Source organism: Cervus elaphus, chromosome 20, assembly GCF_910594005.1.
Source record: "Cervus elaphus chromosome 20, mCerEla1.1, whole genome shotgun sequence".
NCBI classification, from domain to species: Eukaryota; Metazoa; Chordata; class Mammalia; order Artiodactyla; family Cervidae; genus Cervus; species Cervus elaphus.
In genome coordinates, this window is record NC_057834.1 from 80664741 (window position 1) to 80681262 (window position 16522).

The 16522-nt window shown below is 40.2% G+C and overlaps 1 long non-coding RNA gene across 11 annotated transcripts in view; it reads left to right on the forward strand.

The window, feature by feature from the left end:
• Positions 1–16522, forward strand: part of LOC122677811 — a 118571-nt gene that overhangs the window by 15191 nt on the left and 86858 nt on the right. For 8 of the 11 annotated variants that reach the window (XR_006335931.1, XR_006335926.1, XR_006335930.1 and 5 more), the window contains one exon: positions 9743–9928. The exons of 2 other annotated variants lie outside the window; for them this stretch is intronic. This is a non-coding gene — a long non-coding RNA (uncharacterized LOC122677811). Of the gene's footprint in view, positions 1–8204; positions 8826–9742; positions 9929–16522 lie in introns of those variants that run through there. One more of the 11 variants, XR_006335925.1, reaches the window with a different exon arrangement.

The following is a 16522-nucleotide window of genomic DNA, read 5'->3' on the forward strand; positions in this document are numbered from 1 at the left end:
CTGCTCACACCCCGCTGGCAGAACTGCCGGGGCTGGGAGGATGGTGAGCACGGTTTTCTGTCCTGGGTGTGAACTGCCTTCATATCATTTTGATGATAAGTATATTCAGATAATGCTTAAAAGCATATCAAAATAAGCAACATCATGGAAAATTTTACCTTATTGCCATATTCCTAATATTGCAAGGACATCAAACATTTCTGAGCAGGGATACTTAATTTCACCTTTCTTTTGGAGCAGTTCTTTAGATTTTACAAGCTAGAGTTGATTTTTCGTTGTCTCCTGACAACGCACCTGATGATTAAGCGTTTGCAAAGCTAAGCACCGCATTTTATGTGCATGCCCTGCAAATTGGGTCAGCGGGTTCAGTCACGTCAGATCCCATCAGCCACTCTGTGTGTTCCAGAGAACTAGGGTATGGACGTGTATAGCTGCAGGTGAAGAAACTGACTTTAAATATAATGTTCAATGTTCTCCCTCCGTAGATAGAATTTTGATGATAATGTGGTAGGCAGATTAAAACATTAAAAACACGGGCCTCTTGAATGAAGTTTGGGAGATGATTTTGTATGTGTGTGGTTTTGTTTCCTAATTCCATGAACTAGAGAATCAGAAAGGCTGAGATGAATCCCCATAATCTCCTAGAAATCAGTTTCCTCCACAATAAAATAAGCTTACTGACACTTGGCTTAGAGATGATAAATGTGCGGAAGTGCTTACAAACTGCAGGGCTGTACATGAGTTCCTTTTAAATCACACGGCTGTCAGAGAACTCGTCTGTGCATTCACGTGGAATCCACCCTTTCCTCTTCAAATACGCTTCTTTTCATTCATTCCAAAGCTGTTTACTTCACTCCAGTGTGCCGGGCACAGGGCCAAGCACCAAAAAGCACTCAAAGATGAATCATACCCAGATCCTGCCCTCAAGGAACTTAGTGTAGAAGGAGGCATATAAAACACCGAAAAAAATACATTGCCTGGTTTTTAAAATTTAGCATAATTGACTGTATCCTTGAACAAAATACCACATTTAAAAAGTGATTTAGCAGTCCCTTTTAAATATTTAAATGATAATGTCTGTGTTAATGAACATTCATTAGTCTGCTAATAGACTAATGAATATGTGTGCTATGAGTCAAGAATATGGAGAAATGCCTGTGAAACAAAGGTATCCTGACTGAAGACAGGCGATTTGGGGAACTGCAATGATTAATGATGACTGACAGTGCATTAATCCCAGCCCTTGTTGAGGGATCACTCTTCATTAGGCTCCCCAAACCACAACTGATCAGGAAACAATTGATTCTGTCTGGCCCTAAAGCCAATTTCTCTATTTGTTTTGATTCAAGGCTTTTCTAGCCTGAATCCATAAGTAAACTGGTCCTTTTGTTTAACATTTTCACTGCGGTATAGTTAACAAATCTCTGAAAATAGAGACAAAGTTGAGATTTCTCCAGGAGACTGGGGATCCTAAGATTTGTGCGAGGGAAGTGTGCAATTATAATCCTGAAAATTATACAGTTTGTCATCAGTGTAATGAAAATAAGATATTTGATAAAATTTTTAGCCCTTTGAATATCACAATAAAATCTTAACTCTTGTAAAAATCTAGCTTAAATCACATTCTCAGTCAGGATTATGACTTCAAAAATATGCATTGAATAAGAATGTGAAAGGCCAAAAAAAAAAAAAAAGAATATGAAAGGCCCTCTGAAAATACAGGACATGATTTTGATCTTCCTGTAAAAAAAAAAAAAAGCTGCTTTAGAGATCAGAAATCTCGTCATCCCTTTTCAGGATAACTGTGAGGGCCTGTACATTGGTCTTGAGTCAGTCTCTCCTTCAGGCATTAATAGGTTTCAATCAGTATGGGAGATCTTAAATATGGTCCTGAGGAAAAAGAAGCTATTGTGAGCTCAGAAAAGAGGAATGTTTCATGTAGGGCTTAGAATAATGGTGGAAAATGATTAGGGGAGTCTGTGGGTGCTAGCTAGCACGTAACTAATGAGTTCCGCAGAATGGTGAGAAGAGAAAGGCAAATGCTGTGTGAGCAACAAGTAGAACCTTCAGGTGAAGATGCTTCTGGTCGGCAGAGGGCTGGGTGAGCTCATCAGGGCAAGACATTCAACTCAGAGCAGAATCCTCCGGAAGTTCTTCCACAAAGAGTCCTCCAACAGACTGGTCACAGTTCTCTGACCTACAAGCATTCTGACTATAATGCCTCAGAAGAAGGAGAGTCCGGATCTGCATCCCATATCCAGTCACAGCTCATATGGTGTCCTGTATTGCTCAGCTGCCCATTTCCTCTCAGAAAACTGTACTACCAGTATTGCCTTCAATTTCCGAATTCAGTCAGTTCACACAACAGGTATTTATCAAGGCTCTGGATGGCGCAGTGGTAAAGAATCCACCTGCCAAGGCTGGAGATGCAGAATCAATCCCTGGTCAGGAAGATCCTCTGGAGGAGGAAATGGCAACCCACTCCAGTATTATGTCTGCCTGGAAAATTCCATGGACAAAGGAGCTGGGCAGGCTACAATCCATGGGGTCTCAAAGAGTCAGAAATGACTGAGCATGTATGCCTTTCTTTCTTCCTGGTCTCTACCATCTTCTGAGCATAAAGAATCTTTTCATTCCTCTGACTTCTAATTTGTGCTCTTACAAAGTGCAGTGAGCATCCACAGACCTAAGATGGGGCACCTTCTGGTCAGATCAGCAACGTTGCCCTTTGAGGGTGGCCTCTGGGCCCCCAGTGGCCTCAGGCACATGTTCACAGTTAAGGATTCGCTGGTTCTCACTAAGTACCTTAAATGTTATCAGGGGATCCCAGAAGTTTTTGTCTCCAACTGGCCAGTGATTACAACTCTTTCAGAAGACCAATTTGCTTTAGTTATAAAAGAGTTAGGATTCATTCATTCCCTGCCTTTTCTGGTATCTACTGCTTTATAACAAAGTATTCCAAAAGATAGTAACCTAAAACAGAAGCCATTAAATTGTATCTTGTGGATTCTGTGAGCCAGCAATTTGGCCAGGATTCGGCTTCTTCTGAAAGAAAAAGATTCTTCTGTTCCTCGTGAAGTGGCCAGGTCGCTCAGTGGTACTCAGCTGGAAGATGGCTGGCCAAGAGGGTCTAAGACGATTTTACTGACAAATCTGTCACCTTGGTGGGGGTGTGGAATGTGAGCTTAGCGGGGACTGTCCACTGGAGCACCAACATAGTCTCTGAGTTTACTCCGAGACTGTCTACTAAGAGATGTCTATTGCAGCACTGTAGTCTTTGAGGAGGCAGACATCATATGTGGAGGCTGAGCAAGCATCCCAAGAGAACCAGGGGAAGGCCGTAGGGTATCACCTCAGAAGCCATGCAACATTACTTGTGCAGTGTTCTGTTGGTTACAGGTGAGTGCTAAGACCATCTCAGATTCAAGAGGAGAGAAACAGGATTTATTTCCAGATTAGAGGCCACTTTGTAGAAGAGTTTGGGAAATATTGTTGCAGTTGTTGTTCATTGTTGTTCACTTGCTCATTCATGTCTGACTCTTTGAGACCCCATGGACTGCAGCATACCAGGCTTCCCAGTCCTTCAGTATCTCCCAGAGTTTGCTCAAACTCATGTCCATTGAGTTGGTGATGCCCTCCAACCATCTCATCTTCTGTCGCCCCCTTCTCCTCCTGCCCTCAATCTTTCCCAGAATCAGGATCTTTTCCCGTGAGTTAGCTCTTTGCACTAGGTGGCCAAAGTATTTACAGTCTTCCACTTTGGCATCTGTGTCTCACTTATCTACTGATCAGACTGCCTCTACCTGGTTCTTATCTAGGAGGTAGTTACTGCATCTACTCAGAAGCTAAACTTCTTCCCTCCCTTTCTTTCCCTTGTCCCTAGTCAAGATGTCCACTTCAATAACAACTTCCCAGAGACACCTAAAAGACAGGACAGAGTAAAATAGGTGCTGGTGGGAATCCAAGAGAATATGGGTCAACAAGGAAGGAATAATCGTGAGAAGAGAGGTCTCATTGAGGAGTTGGCCATTATACTGAACTTTGGACAAGTAGAATTTTGACAGATTAAGAGTAGGGGAGAAAGATATGTCATTCCTACATGAGCAGAAGCACAGATGTGTAGAAAGGTGTGTTGTATAAGGAAAAGCTAATACTGCTAAAGAACTGGAACTTCAGACTCTAGTCACTGAGAAGCTAGCTTTTAAAAGCGGTTCTTTAGATCAATGGAACAGAATAGAAAGCCCAGAGATAAATCCACCTACCTATGAACACCTTATCTTTGACAAAGGAAGCAAGGATATACAATGGAAAAAAGACAACTTCTTTAACAAGTTGTGCTGGGAAAACTGGTCAACCACTTGTAAAAGAATGAAACTAGAACACCTTCTAACACCATACACAAAAATAAACTCAAAATGGATTAAAGATCTAAATGTAAGACCAGAAACTATAAAACTCCTAGAGGACAACATAGGCAAAACACTCTCTGACATAAATCACAGCAGGATCCTCTATGACCCACCTCCCAGAATATTGGAAATAAAAGCAAAACTAAACAAATGGGACCTAATGAAACTTAAAAGCTTTTGCACAACAAAGGAAACTATAAGCAAGGTGAAAAGATAGCCCTCAGAATGGGAGAAAATAATAGCAAATGAAGCAACAGACAAAGGATTAGTCTCAAAAATATACAAGCAACTCCTGCAGCTCAATTCCAGAAAAGTAAATGACCCAATCAAAAAATGGGCCAAAGAACTAAACAGACATTTCTCCAAAGAAGACATACAGATGACTAACAAACACATGAAAAGATGCTCAACATCACTCATTATCAGAGAAATGCAAATCAAAACCACAATGAGGTACCATTACACACCAGTCAGGATGGCTGCTATCCAAAAGTCTACAAGCAATAAATGCTGGAGAGGGTGTGGAGAAAAGGGAACCCTCTTACACTGTTGGTGGGAATGCAAGCTAGTACAGCTACTATGGAGAACAGTGTGGAGATTCCTTAAAAAACTGGAAATAGAACTGCCATATGACCCAGCAATCCCACTCCTGGGCAAACACACCAAGGGAACCAGATCTGAAAGAGACACATGCACCCCAATGTTCATCACAGCACTGTTTAGAATAGCCAGGACATGGAAGCAACCTAGATGCCCATCAGCAGATGGATGGATAAGGAAGCTGTGGTACATATACACAATGGAATATTACTCAGCCATTAAAAAGAATACATTTGAATCAGTTCTAATGAGATGGATTAAACTGGAGCCCATTATACAGAGTGAAGTAAGCCAGAAAGATAAACACCAATACCGTATACTAATGCATATATATGGAATTTTAAAAAGATGGTAATGATAACCCTATCTGCAAAACAGAAAAAGAGACACAGATGTATAGAACAGATTTTGGACTCTGTGGGAGAAGGTGAGGATGGGATGTTCTGAGAGAATAGCATTGAAACAAGTATACTATCAAGTGTGAAACAGATCACCAGCCCAGGTGGGATGCATGAGACAAGTGCTCAGGGCTGGTGCACTGGGAAGACCCAGAGGGATGGGATGGAGAGGGAGGTGGGAGGGGGGATCGGGATGGGGAACACATGTAAATCCACGGCTGATTTATGTCAATGTATGACAAAAAACACTACAATATTGTAAAGTAATTAGCCTCCAACTAATAAAAATAAATGAAAAAAAAAAAAGCGGTGCTTTAGGAAGATGACTCTGGCAAGAGTGTGGAAGATGCCTTGGAGAGGTGAGATTTGAGGGGGTAAAAGCTGGCTAATCTCTGTAAGGGTTAATATTATCTCCCTTTGAAAGGAAAGGAGAGAGGGTTTTCTCTTTTCTGGTCTATAAGAAATAGTAACAGTGACTCTTTCTCCAGACATGGTGGCATGAACAGATATGATTCATCGCTAGACATGGACACTTCCTTTAGCAAAGACTTGTCCAGATGTATTTGGACTGGATACTTGATAGGATTAGTCATCTCCTTGGGATTTCGTCTTCCCACCCTCCCTCATCCCAATGAATCTGTACCTCAGCAACCCTTCAATTTCACTGCCTTCAATTTCCCAAGTCCACCCCAAACCCTTGCCCTAGTTAAGAAGTCTAGACTTTGTGCTGTTTCTTCCATCATTCCCTCAAACTCTTTGTGGCAACCACAGAGAACTCACCATTCCTGGCATACCATATCCTATTTCACAGCCTTGTCTTTGCATATGATCTTTTCTCTACCCAAAGAATTCTTTTTATCACCTCTTCTTCCACCAGGCAAAATTCCTTGCCATCAATTAATACCAAATTTAAATGTCACCTCTGTGAAACATGATGCAGTAGGCTGCTACCAGTTGTCTCCTGTGATATTCTGTCTTCTACCGTAACATCTGTCTATTATAGTGGTATGTGCCTTTCATGTTTATTTTGTGGATTAAATTGAGCCCTTTAAGGGAATAGACCTTACCATCTTTGTATCACTAGTATGTCTCATAGGAGTAGGTGGTCAGTAAATGTTACAGCAAAGAAGGAAGGAAAGTAGGAACTTTGTTAGACTCTTGCTAATTTAAATGTTATAAATGTTGTTCTGTGTTTCTGATCTAGAAATTCTGATACTCTGAATGAGCAGGGAGCTGTTATCATTCTATGCAGAACAGTGGCATTTAATTCTGCTCAGAAGAAGCTGGATTTCTGTTGATACAAGTTATCGAAGTAATCTGGAGAATTAACCAGTGAAAACCAGAGGTCCCAGAGCGGTAGAGCTCTATTCACAAGCCTTGTTTATTTCTAACAAACACTTTCCCAGAGGTGTCATGAACAGCATATTGCCGTGTCTCTCACACCCCAGTAACTATTAAAACTGGCAATGTTTTGCCTGGTTTCAAAGCTGCACAGGAGCCCTGTGTAGCCTGGGTTCATCAGTAATATTCTCTGAGCTGAAAGGCTGACATTCACAGGTAGTTTAGGTCATTGTCAGCTTCTGTGGTCTCCTTTTAAAACCTAAGGTCACACATTCATAAAAGCCTTCCTGACAGTGTGGATAATAGTGGGGAACTCAGCTTACACATATACTAAGCCCTAAAGTATGCTCCGTGGGCAGAGCTCAGCTTACTTGGGAGAAATTTGTTTGCACAGGGTTTCAGAGCCTGCGTAGATAGGATGTTTTCCCTTTTACCAAGAACACTGCCATGAACTGCTTTATATAACCAAGGCAGTGCCAGCAAATTGGTAATGGTGGTGTTTTCACTACAGGTAGAATATATAGACTAATGCTACATGTGCCTTCCTAAGCTTGAGATTAATGTAAAAGTGCTCATGGAGGACCTTTAAATTGTACCTGTTTTTTAATTACTCCCTTGGGTTATTTGCCAGTCTTATTAAACAACGGTATGTAAAGGTGTCACATTTTGCATACTTCTGAGTGAAACATTTTGATTTAATTTTATGCCTCTCAGTTTCAGTATCAGATGTTTTCACCACTTAGGTGACACATATATGAAAATGATAATTTTAAAACCTATAAATTATTGGTAATTCATTCCAACACCAAATAATTCTCCCTTATAGCTGTCCTTTAAAGAGGGGGCCCTCCTATTCCATCCAAGGATCACTAAGGTCTTGAAGCAGAGTGGTTGGTGAAGTGGGGGGGTGAAAAAAGTGGACTTTGGATGGCTCATGGCTGACTTACGTCCTAAAGCTGCCACTTATCAATGTGATGGGAGTCTCTTGACCTCAACTTTTCTAGGGATCAGTCCCTCGTCACAGATTTGTTGTAGATGAGATGTAGCCCTTAGAAGATGGTCAATAAACATTAGTTTCTGTCCTTTTTTCCTTGACAGGTCAGTAGGGATGCGGAGCTCATAATAAGCAGATGCCTCAAAGTAAAAAGTTAAGAAACAATGTCAGTTGGGCATATCCAAAATTAGAATATGTAAATGGGATCCAATTGACTGTAATTTGACTTGCAATTTCCCAGGAACACATTTATTATACCAGGCTGTGCCAATTTTGTGATTCTGTGCTACATTTATAATCACTATTACTTTAAAGGGTTCCTTAACTCTATAGCTTCTTTTTGTTGTTGTTTAGTCATTAAGTCGTGTCTGACTCTGCGACCCCATGGACTGTAGTCCGCCAGGCTCCTCTGTCCATGGGATTTTCCAGGCGAGAATACTGGGGTGGGTTGCCATTTCCTTCTCCAAGAGATCTTCCTGACCCAGGGATCGAATGCATGTCTCCTGCATTGCAGGTGGATTCTTCACCACTGAGCCACCTGGGAAGTCCCTATGGCTGCTTTAGCATCATCAAAATTTCTGTTGTAGAAATTAAAGGTCAGTTAAAGTTCTGTAGGTTTTGGTGAATGGAGCCCCAGCCCAAGTGTCAGTGATGTAAAATTTGTCTGTATTTACAAAATGTTACTTAATCACTCCTCCAAGGAGACAAGAATTAGTTCATTTAGTCCATATGATTAAATGAGAAATAAGAATGTAGCTCTTAAATAGTTAAATATGAAATATTTTCAAAGTTTCTTTTGTTAAAACTTGGTCAAAGACATTCTCTGTTTTCCTAACTCCTTTCTTTATATTTGATTTCTGAAGCTTTTGACACTTTTTAAAATAAAAATTCAAAACACAAAGAAAACACCATAGGTCTGTGGCTCAGTATCTAAGGGTCAGGCTTACAGAAAGCAAACAAGAACAGCCATTGATGATGGAAGCAGAGACCAAAACGTCTTCCATGTTCTACTTCATGAACTCAATCTGAAAGAAGAGATCTAGAGGAATGGCATAATCCCCAGACCAGAAGCATGTTAGTCAGGTAAATGCTCTGGCTTCAGTCCTCATCTGTTGAATGAGGTTCTCAGTTTCTCTGGTAGGCTTAGCAATTGTCGTAGGCTTAACAAGCCTTCCAGGTGATTCTGATGATAATAAAATTTGAGAACCATTAGTCTAGAACAGATTTTGAAAAGAGAAAAACAGAACCTTCAGAGTGTCACTGTGATAAAAATTTTATTTCATGCTTGAAGAGAAACAAAAAAATTAGCAGTGTGTATAGTCTTTAGATAAATATACTTCTAGGCTAAAGAGCTTTCTGAAAGCCAATATCACTAAAGAATGGCACTGTTTGGAAGACTCTCAGAAGTCAGTTGTCATAACTGACCGCTTTAATTCAGAAACAGTTTAACTGTCAGAATGAGGTTATAATCTACAAATATTCCATGGAAATAATTCCATGAAAGTAATTATATACAGAAGACATTTGATGCCCAAGTATTTTTAGGGTGCTCTGGGTTACACGGAATGAAAAATGTTTCCTTGAGAAGTCTTGCAAGAAGAGAACATGTTTAACTTTGTGTAAGCCAACACACTGCAGGACTTATATAATATGTGAACTATATACGCAGGACTTATATAATATGTGAAAGTGTAATTATGAATTTCCAAAAGAGGATATTCTCTTTTGTGTACGGTAGGTCTCTTCATTTCTGATGTTTTCCAGACTCGTTTGACCATGGAAACCTTTTCTATGGAGGGTCCTTTCTGACAGAATTTGGCAGAGTCTATCTAGGGAAATGCTGATGTGAATTATAGAATGACAGAATTTCTGTCTTGGAGCTATTTCTAGAAATCAATCAGTTGAATTCCTTAGTTCTGAGCACCTGGCTCACCCAAAGTCAGAGAGCTAGTTATTCCAGAGCCACTTGTAACCTCTAGTTTGTGCTGCTATCCTTGCAGATATTAGAATCTTCTTCAAACATCAAATTTCATGGATCAACACCCATTTCCTGCACACATATATATGGATGTAAATAAGTAAAATATTTTCTACCTGTCAGTTACAAAGTATCCTAACCATGGGCAATGCCACAAACTTCAGAATCAGAGTCTGGCTCCATCATCTCCTGCTAGTAAAACCAAATGGTGAGTTAATTAAACTCTACAAACCTCAGTTTCTTATGTGTAAAATTGGGGTAACAATTGTATCTATCTTCTGGGTGCTAACAAGAGGTAAACAAAAATAATCTGGATGGCATAGCACTGTGTTAGCCACACTGAAAATGTTCAATAAATGTTAGACCCAGCTTTGTTGACTGAATTAAAAATGTGCAATGATAAAAAATTACAGCCAAGTCCGCAATGTATTTAAAAGAATTTGCAATTTTATTAAATCAAAATAGATTGTACATGCATTTTGGGGACAAAATATTGTAAGCAGGTGCAAAACATTTATTCATTCTACAATGTTTGATGTGCAAATCAATTTGCAGATCCTTTGCAGTAACTCTACAACATTTGGGGTTTACCAGCTACAGGTTAAGAACCAGTGGCCTGTGTCAATGCATTTTTAAAATTAATTAATTGATTTTAATTGGAGGATAATTACAATACTGTGAAGGTTGTCAATGCATTTTCATTTAAAAATAGACTGTTTAAAAACATTGACATGAAGAAAGGGCCTTCTGCCTTCTGCCTTCTTTGTTCCAGTATTTCTATGTTTGAATTCCCTTGCAGTTGATTTTTTATGGGTCTGTTTGCACATGTTCAAAACCCATTTCATGTGATCTGATCGTCTGCAGTCCTGAACATTTGGCCAGTATCTTCCTCACAGTAACATTTTATCCCAAGTAAAACCTCTTCCGGAAGAAACCACTCTATCAGTCAATTAACGACATGACGTGCCCAGCATTTGAGTAGATACCTGTGGATAGATAGAAGGCATTTGAAACCTCTTTTATCACTTGAAGGAACTTACAATGTAGTTGAAGGAACAAAGTCATCATTTGAGAGTATGCAAGTGCTATACTGATGGTGCTGGTTGAAAATGGCACTTTCCAAAAATGTTCAGAAAAGGGCAAAATCAGTGTAGGAGAAGATTTGCAAAGCTCCATGAAGGCACATTGAAATGCAAAAATACTGAATTAAGAATCAAGATTTAGGTTCTAGTCCAGGCTTTGAAACTATTAACAATTGGGCTAGATTTTAACTTTTCTAGATATTAGTTTTCTTACCTATAAAATGAACAATTGGATTGGGCTCTGACTGCTCCCACTGAAGATGGGAGACCTGTATCCCCAGTGTGCATCTTCACATCGATCACTCACACAGCCCTCTGAGATAGGTACTATTCAGAGATGGTAGCCCCCATTTTTCAGATGCAGTCACTGAGGCTAGCAAGGTTGTATCATCTACTACAACCTAGCTAATAAGTGACTATTCCAATACTCCCACCCAGGTTTTCCCCATTCTGGCCTCTTTTCTTTTAACCACAAGGCCAATTTTTTCCTTTGAGGGGATGGGGAAAGGGTTTAAGCTGGCTGGACCTTCTGAGATGGGTAAGGGCAGAGATAGAGTTACACTGTGTGTCTAACTCAGTCCCCAGAGTACATAGTAATTTATAGTTCAGCTCCCTCCCTAAATCCCAGAAAGCCTATAATATGAGGTTATTTCTGTCCCCAGACACCAGCATTATTATGGAGATCAGCTGAGCATGAACTGTTGCTTATTCATTAACCTCTTCTTTTTTAAGTGTTTCTTTTTTTCATTTTTTAATTCTTTGGTCATTTAAAAATTGCTTTTTTATAAGTTCTCTTTGATTTCTCAAATAACACTCTTCCTATTGTTTCTGTACACATACAGAAAGACTATTTTCTCTCTTATGAATCATTAGCCTGTAAATAATCACTATTATCACATGATGTTTGGGCTGCCTGACTTTCATCTGTTTTTGCTCCACTAACAGTTCAGAACCCTTCTAGCTGTGATGTTTTTCTCTAATCAGTGCTGTTTGCCTTCTATCCTTGCATGGTCTGCTTGAATCTGTCTAGAGATGGAAAAGCCTATGATAGTAATCATGGACTTTACTGAGTGCTTACTTTGTTTGGGATACTGTTTGTGAATGAAAAATGTTACCTGCCATGTCAGTAAAAAAGGGCTGTTGCAACCATCATGCCATCACATTACAACCACCCGGATGGTGAGCCCTGGGGGAATTCAGGATAGAACTATAATGCCCACATTAAATCATCAGACACTGTGGGCACCACCCCTCCCCCCACCTTGCACCTTGAGGACACTCAAGATGAGAAAACACAGGATACTGGCCCCAGATAGCTGAGGTGCATATCGAAGGCATGATTTTGGTGAGCCAAGAATCTTGTATCTTCTACACAGAAATGTGCTAAATTCCTTAACTTGAGTTATCAGATTTTTTTTTTTTAGTTGACAGCAATCTTTTGATGTTCTGATTACCTGATCTTTGTTGCAAAAGCTCCTGTATATTTTTTGCCTCTTTGGGGCAGTTTCTCAGGGTTATCTGAGATTCTGGGTCCCGAGTTTAAGTCCTCAGTTTTGACCTAACTCTCAACTTTTAGTGTGTGCTTTTTTTCAGTCTATTAATCCATAGTCAAGGTGTCTTATGTATAATCTTTACAACCACCCCTAATAGAAGCTAGGAACTGCTATTGTTCCCATTTTACAAATAAGGAAATTGATACAAATAAGAACATTGAGATGAAAGTAATTAGTCCAAAGTTGCTGAGTCAGTTTAGCAAGGTCAAGTCAAACTCAAGAGAGTTTGGCACCAAAACCTAAGCCCTTAACCTTGAGACTACACTTCTGTCTTTCCAAAGGAAAGAAGTAGGATGTATATGTGGGAGGATCAGTTATATCACCTCTTCTCGTTGTTAAGATTGAGCTGGTTTAGAAGGAGTTTATTTGAGCAATGTAGGAAGATTATTTAGGCAAGGATAATATTAGCAGCAAGGAAAGGAAATTAAGAAAGGGAACATTTTGGATCTACATTTACCTCTCATAGACACCTCTGTTCTGAATGGAGGGCTGTTTCCTGACCAATTTTCCTAGTGAAAGAAGTTATTCACAGCTGAGGAAAGCAGGCCCCATGGCTGGCAGGACTGGACTGTCACTACTATCGCAGTTGGTAGTAAGAGTGGGAGACGTTAATAGCTTACTGTCATTTCTAACATATTTTAATAATTGACAGAATAAAAACTGATGTTTATCTTTTAAAAAGTCAAGAAAGTCTTCAAAAATTACTTCCTCCAGCTTATCACCTCTGCTTTCTTATTGTCATGATGAAATCACGTCTCATATTTTCCCCTCTTTCTTTCGCTAAGAGCAGGGCTTTAAATTATTAAAGGAGAGGGGTGTCAAGGCTTCTGCTTTGCTGTTTCTCTCCTCACTGCTTTGAGACTAGGTTGACTCTTTGGGCTTTCCTGTTGCTGCCCTGGAAAGATTCCTTCTCTGTTGGGCGTCACGTCCCAGCCTTGCTTCGTGTCTGCAGACATGCAGGGCAGAGTTTAGGCTGCTGAATGGAGCAGAGGAATGTTTGAGTGGCAGGGGCAGGGGGTTGTTGACTTTACCTAAAATATTTTCTGAAAATAGCTCATACAGTGTTATGTTTTGTAGCTCCCTCAGCTCTTCTGTGACCCCCGCTTTTAAAATAAATGTGTAGAGTTATGGTGTGTACAGAGGAAGTTAGAAAATGAACCCCACTGTTCCTATCTCCACAGGCATCTGTGCGGGTGGGACAGGGTGAATGGGCTCTTTGGGAATTCTAAAGGGAATCCTCTAGAGCCAAATTCCTCAACCAGGGCAAACCTCCATCAGCTGTGTAAATACTGTGGCAGCGTGAGGAGGCCACAGGCAGTTTCCTGATAGTCAGCTACTGTGCCCAGGTAGTTAAAAGGATTCATGTTCCATCCTGAGCTTGCAGGATGTGAGTTGAATCTTGTAGTCCCTGATGAGTGGGTGGATGGCTAGAAATTTTCTCTGTACTTTTGTTTAGGAGGGAAGGCAAGTCTGATGGTGATAGATAGGGCTGACTGATAAAGCCACAATGAAAAGAGGGCTTCTGGGTATCTGAGTGAAGGGGGGGGCGGGGGTGGAAACCTCTGAAAACTGGGGACAGAATTGGATACTCATAAGCAGACGTTTATCTCAGTTCAAGAAATTCCTGGGACCAGGCTTCGGACACTGTGCTCTGAAGTTATTTATTTAACTATTCTTTAGAGTGGGAACTTAAATGCAGTTCATGTATCTAGTTTCGTTTCCCCACAACATCTAAAAGAATGCAGCACTCCTGAAGGCTTCCTGTCCACCTGCCCGTGCCTGCGCCTCTGTAGGGAGTTGGTTTGCAGCTGCATTAACCTCAGCTCTTCCTCACACACAAATCTGGATGCTTGCCCCAGCTCCTGGATCTGCAGTCATTTTAGTGTTTTTATGCTTATTCTGCAGGCTTCATCACTCTGACATCCAATTTGTTTGTTTAGCTCAAAATGAATGGGCATGGAGACAAAACAGCTAGGTATAAGCAGTCCTCTGTGTACATCTGTACATAATGTACTCCTAAAAATATGAACTAATTCACAAAACTCAAATCATAGACTTACGTATTATAAACAGCATTCTAGGACCAAAGAACTAAAAGTACTAGAAAATCCCTAAATGTATCTTGTTTTCACAGATAGTTTTTGATTGTGTATTTCTAGCATTTTGTCTGAGCTCTTTAGTTTAATGCTTTCCCTCACTGCTGGATATAGAGAATACTGGCTGAAGTCCAACCATCCTCCAGTTGAGACCAAAGTGTGTCTGCTTTTGGCTTGGCCACTGTTTTCTGTTTTCATCGCAATTGTGTTAAATTTATGAGCTCTATCCTTATCAATAGTACCAGTATTTATTTTTCCATTTTCAGTCCCACTTTTATTGATATATATGGATAAAAAGGATAAAATTGATCAAGATAGTCAAATAATTACTTAAATACTCTTTTTTAATTGAAGCATAGTTGTTTATAGTATCATGTTAGTTTCAGATGTACAGCATAGTGATTCAGATTTTCTCTTTGCAGATTATATTTCATTATAGGTTATTACAAGGTGTCAGACATTATTCCCTGGGCTGTGCAATAAATCCTTGTTGCTTATCTACTTTATGTATAGTATAAACAAGTACTCTTGTACAAAGATGTCACCATACACCCAAAGAGAACAACTATATCTGCCATTATCCATTTCTCCATGCCCAATTTAAGTGCTTTGTTTCTCTCTTTTTTTTAATTCTCTCAACTTGCCTCAACCATTCCTGGAATGACCAGATACCAGTGTGCATACAGTTGTGGATATGTTTTCTCAAAGTGAGCAACTTTCTGACATTGGTCAATGGTCCCAAGCCACAGGAATTGATGGAAGACTATTTCAGAGGCAGTTGCTTGTTTCCTGTGTGCTTTATGAACAACTCTGCCTCAAACTGTTCTGAAAGGTCTATCATCCAGGTAGACCTCAGAGTATCTTTTGTATATTGTAGTTGTTTTCTTCAAGACAGTAGAATGTTTGAACTGTTGTTTTCTTTTCATTGTTAAGGTTCAAATGTGTTAGACATGCATACAGATAGTTGTGACTAAGAATTTAATTAAGAGAGATTCCAAAAAGGATGGAAGAAATGGAAACCAATAGAAAATCTAGATTTTTTTTTTGTCTTTTGTTAGCACATTTATGGGTTCCTTGTGAGGATATGGAACAACAGACTGGTTCCAAATCCAGAAAGGAGTATGTCAAGGCTGTATATTGTCACCCTGCTTATTCAACTTACATGCAGAGTACATCATGAGAAACGCTGGGCTGGATGAAGCACAAGCTGGAATCAAGATTGCCGGGAGAAATATCAATAACCTCAGATATGCAGATGACACCACCCTTATGGCAGAAAGTGAAGAAGAACTAAAGAGCCTCTTGATGAAAGTGAAAGAGGAGAGTAAAAAGTTGGCTTAAAACGCAACATTCAGAAAACTAAGATCATGGCATCTGGTCCCATCACTTCATGGCAAATAGATGGGGAAACAATGGAAACAATGGCTGACTTTATTTGGGGGGGGTTTTAAAATCACTGTAGATAGTGACTCAGCTATGAAATTAAAAGATGCTTACTCCTTGGAAGAAAAGTTATGACCAACCTAGACAGCGTATTAAAAAGAAGAGACATTACTATACCAACAAAGGCCTGTCTAGTCAAAGCTATGGTTTTTGCAGTGGTCATGTATGGATGTGGAGAAGGCAGTGGCACCCCACTCCAGTACTCTTGCCTGGAGAATCCCAGGGACGGAGGAGCCTGGTGGGCTGCTGTCTATGGGGTTGCACAGAGTCAGACACGACTGAAGCGACTTAGCAGCAGCAGCAGCAGCAGCAGCATGTATGGATGTGCGAGTTGGACTATAAAGAAAGCTGAGTGCTGAAGAATTGATGCTTCTGAACTGTGGTGTTGGAGAAGACTCTTGAGATCCCTTGGACTGCAAGGAGAGCCAACCAGTCCATCCTAAAGGAAATCAGTCCTGAATATTCATTGGAAGGACTGATGCTGAAGCTGAAATTCCAATACTTTGGCCACCTGATGCGAAGGACTGACTCATTGGAAAGGACCCTGATGCTGGGAAAGATTGAAGGCGGGAGGAAAAGGGGATGACAGAGGATAAGATGGTTGGATGACATCACCAACGCAATGGAC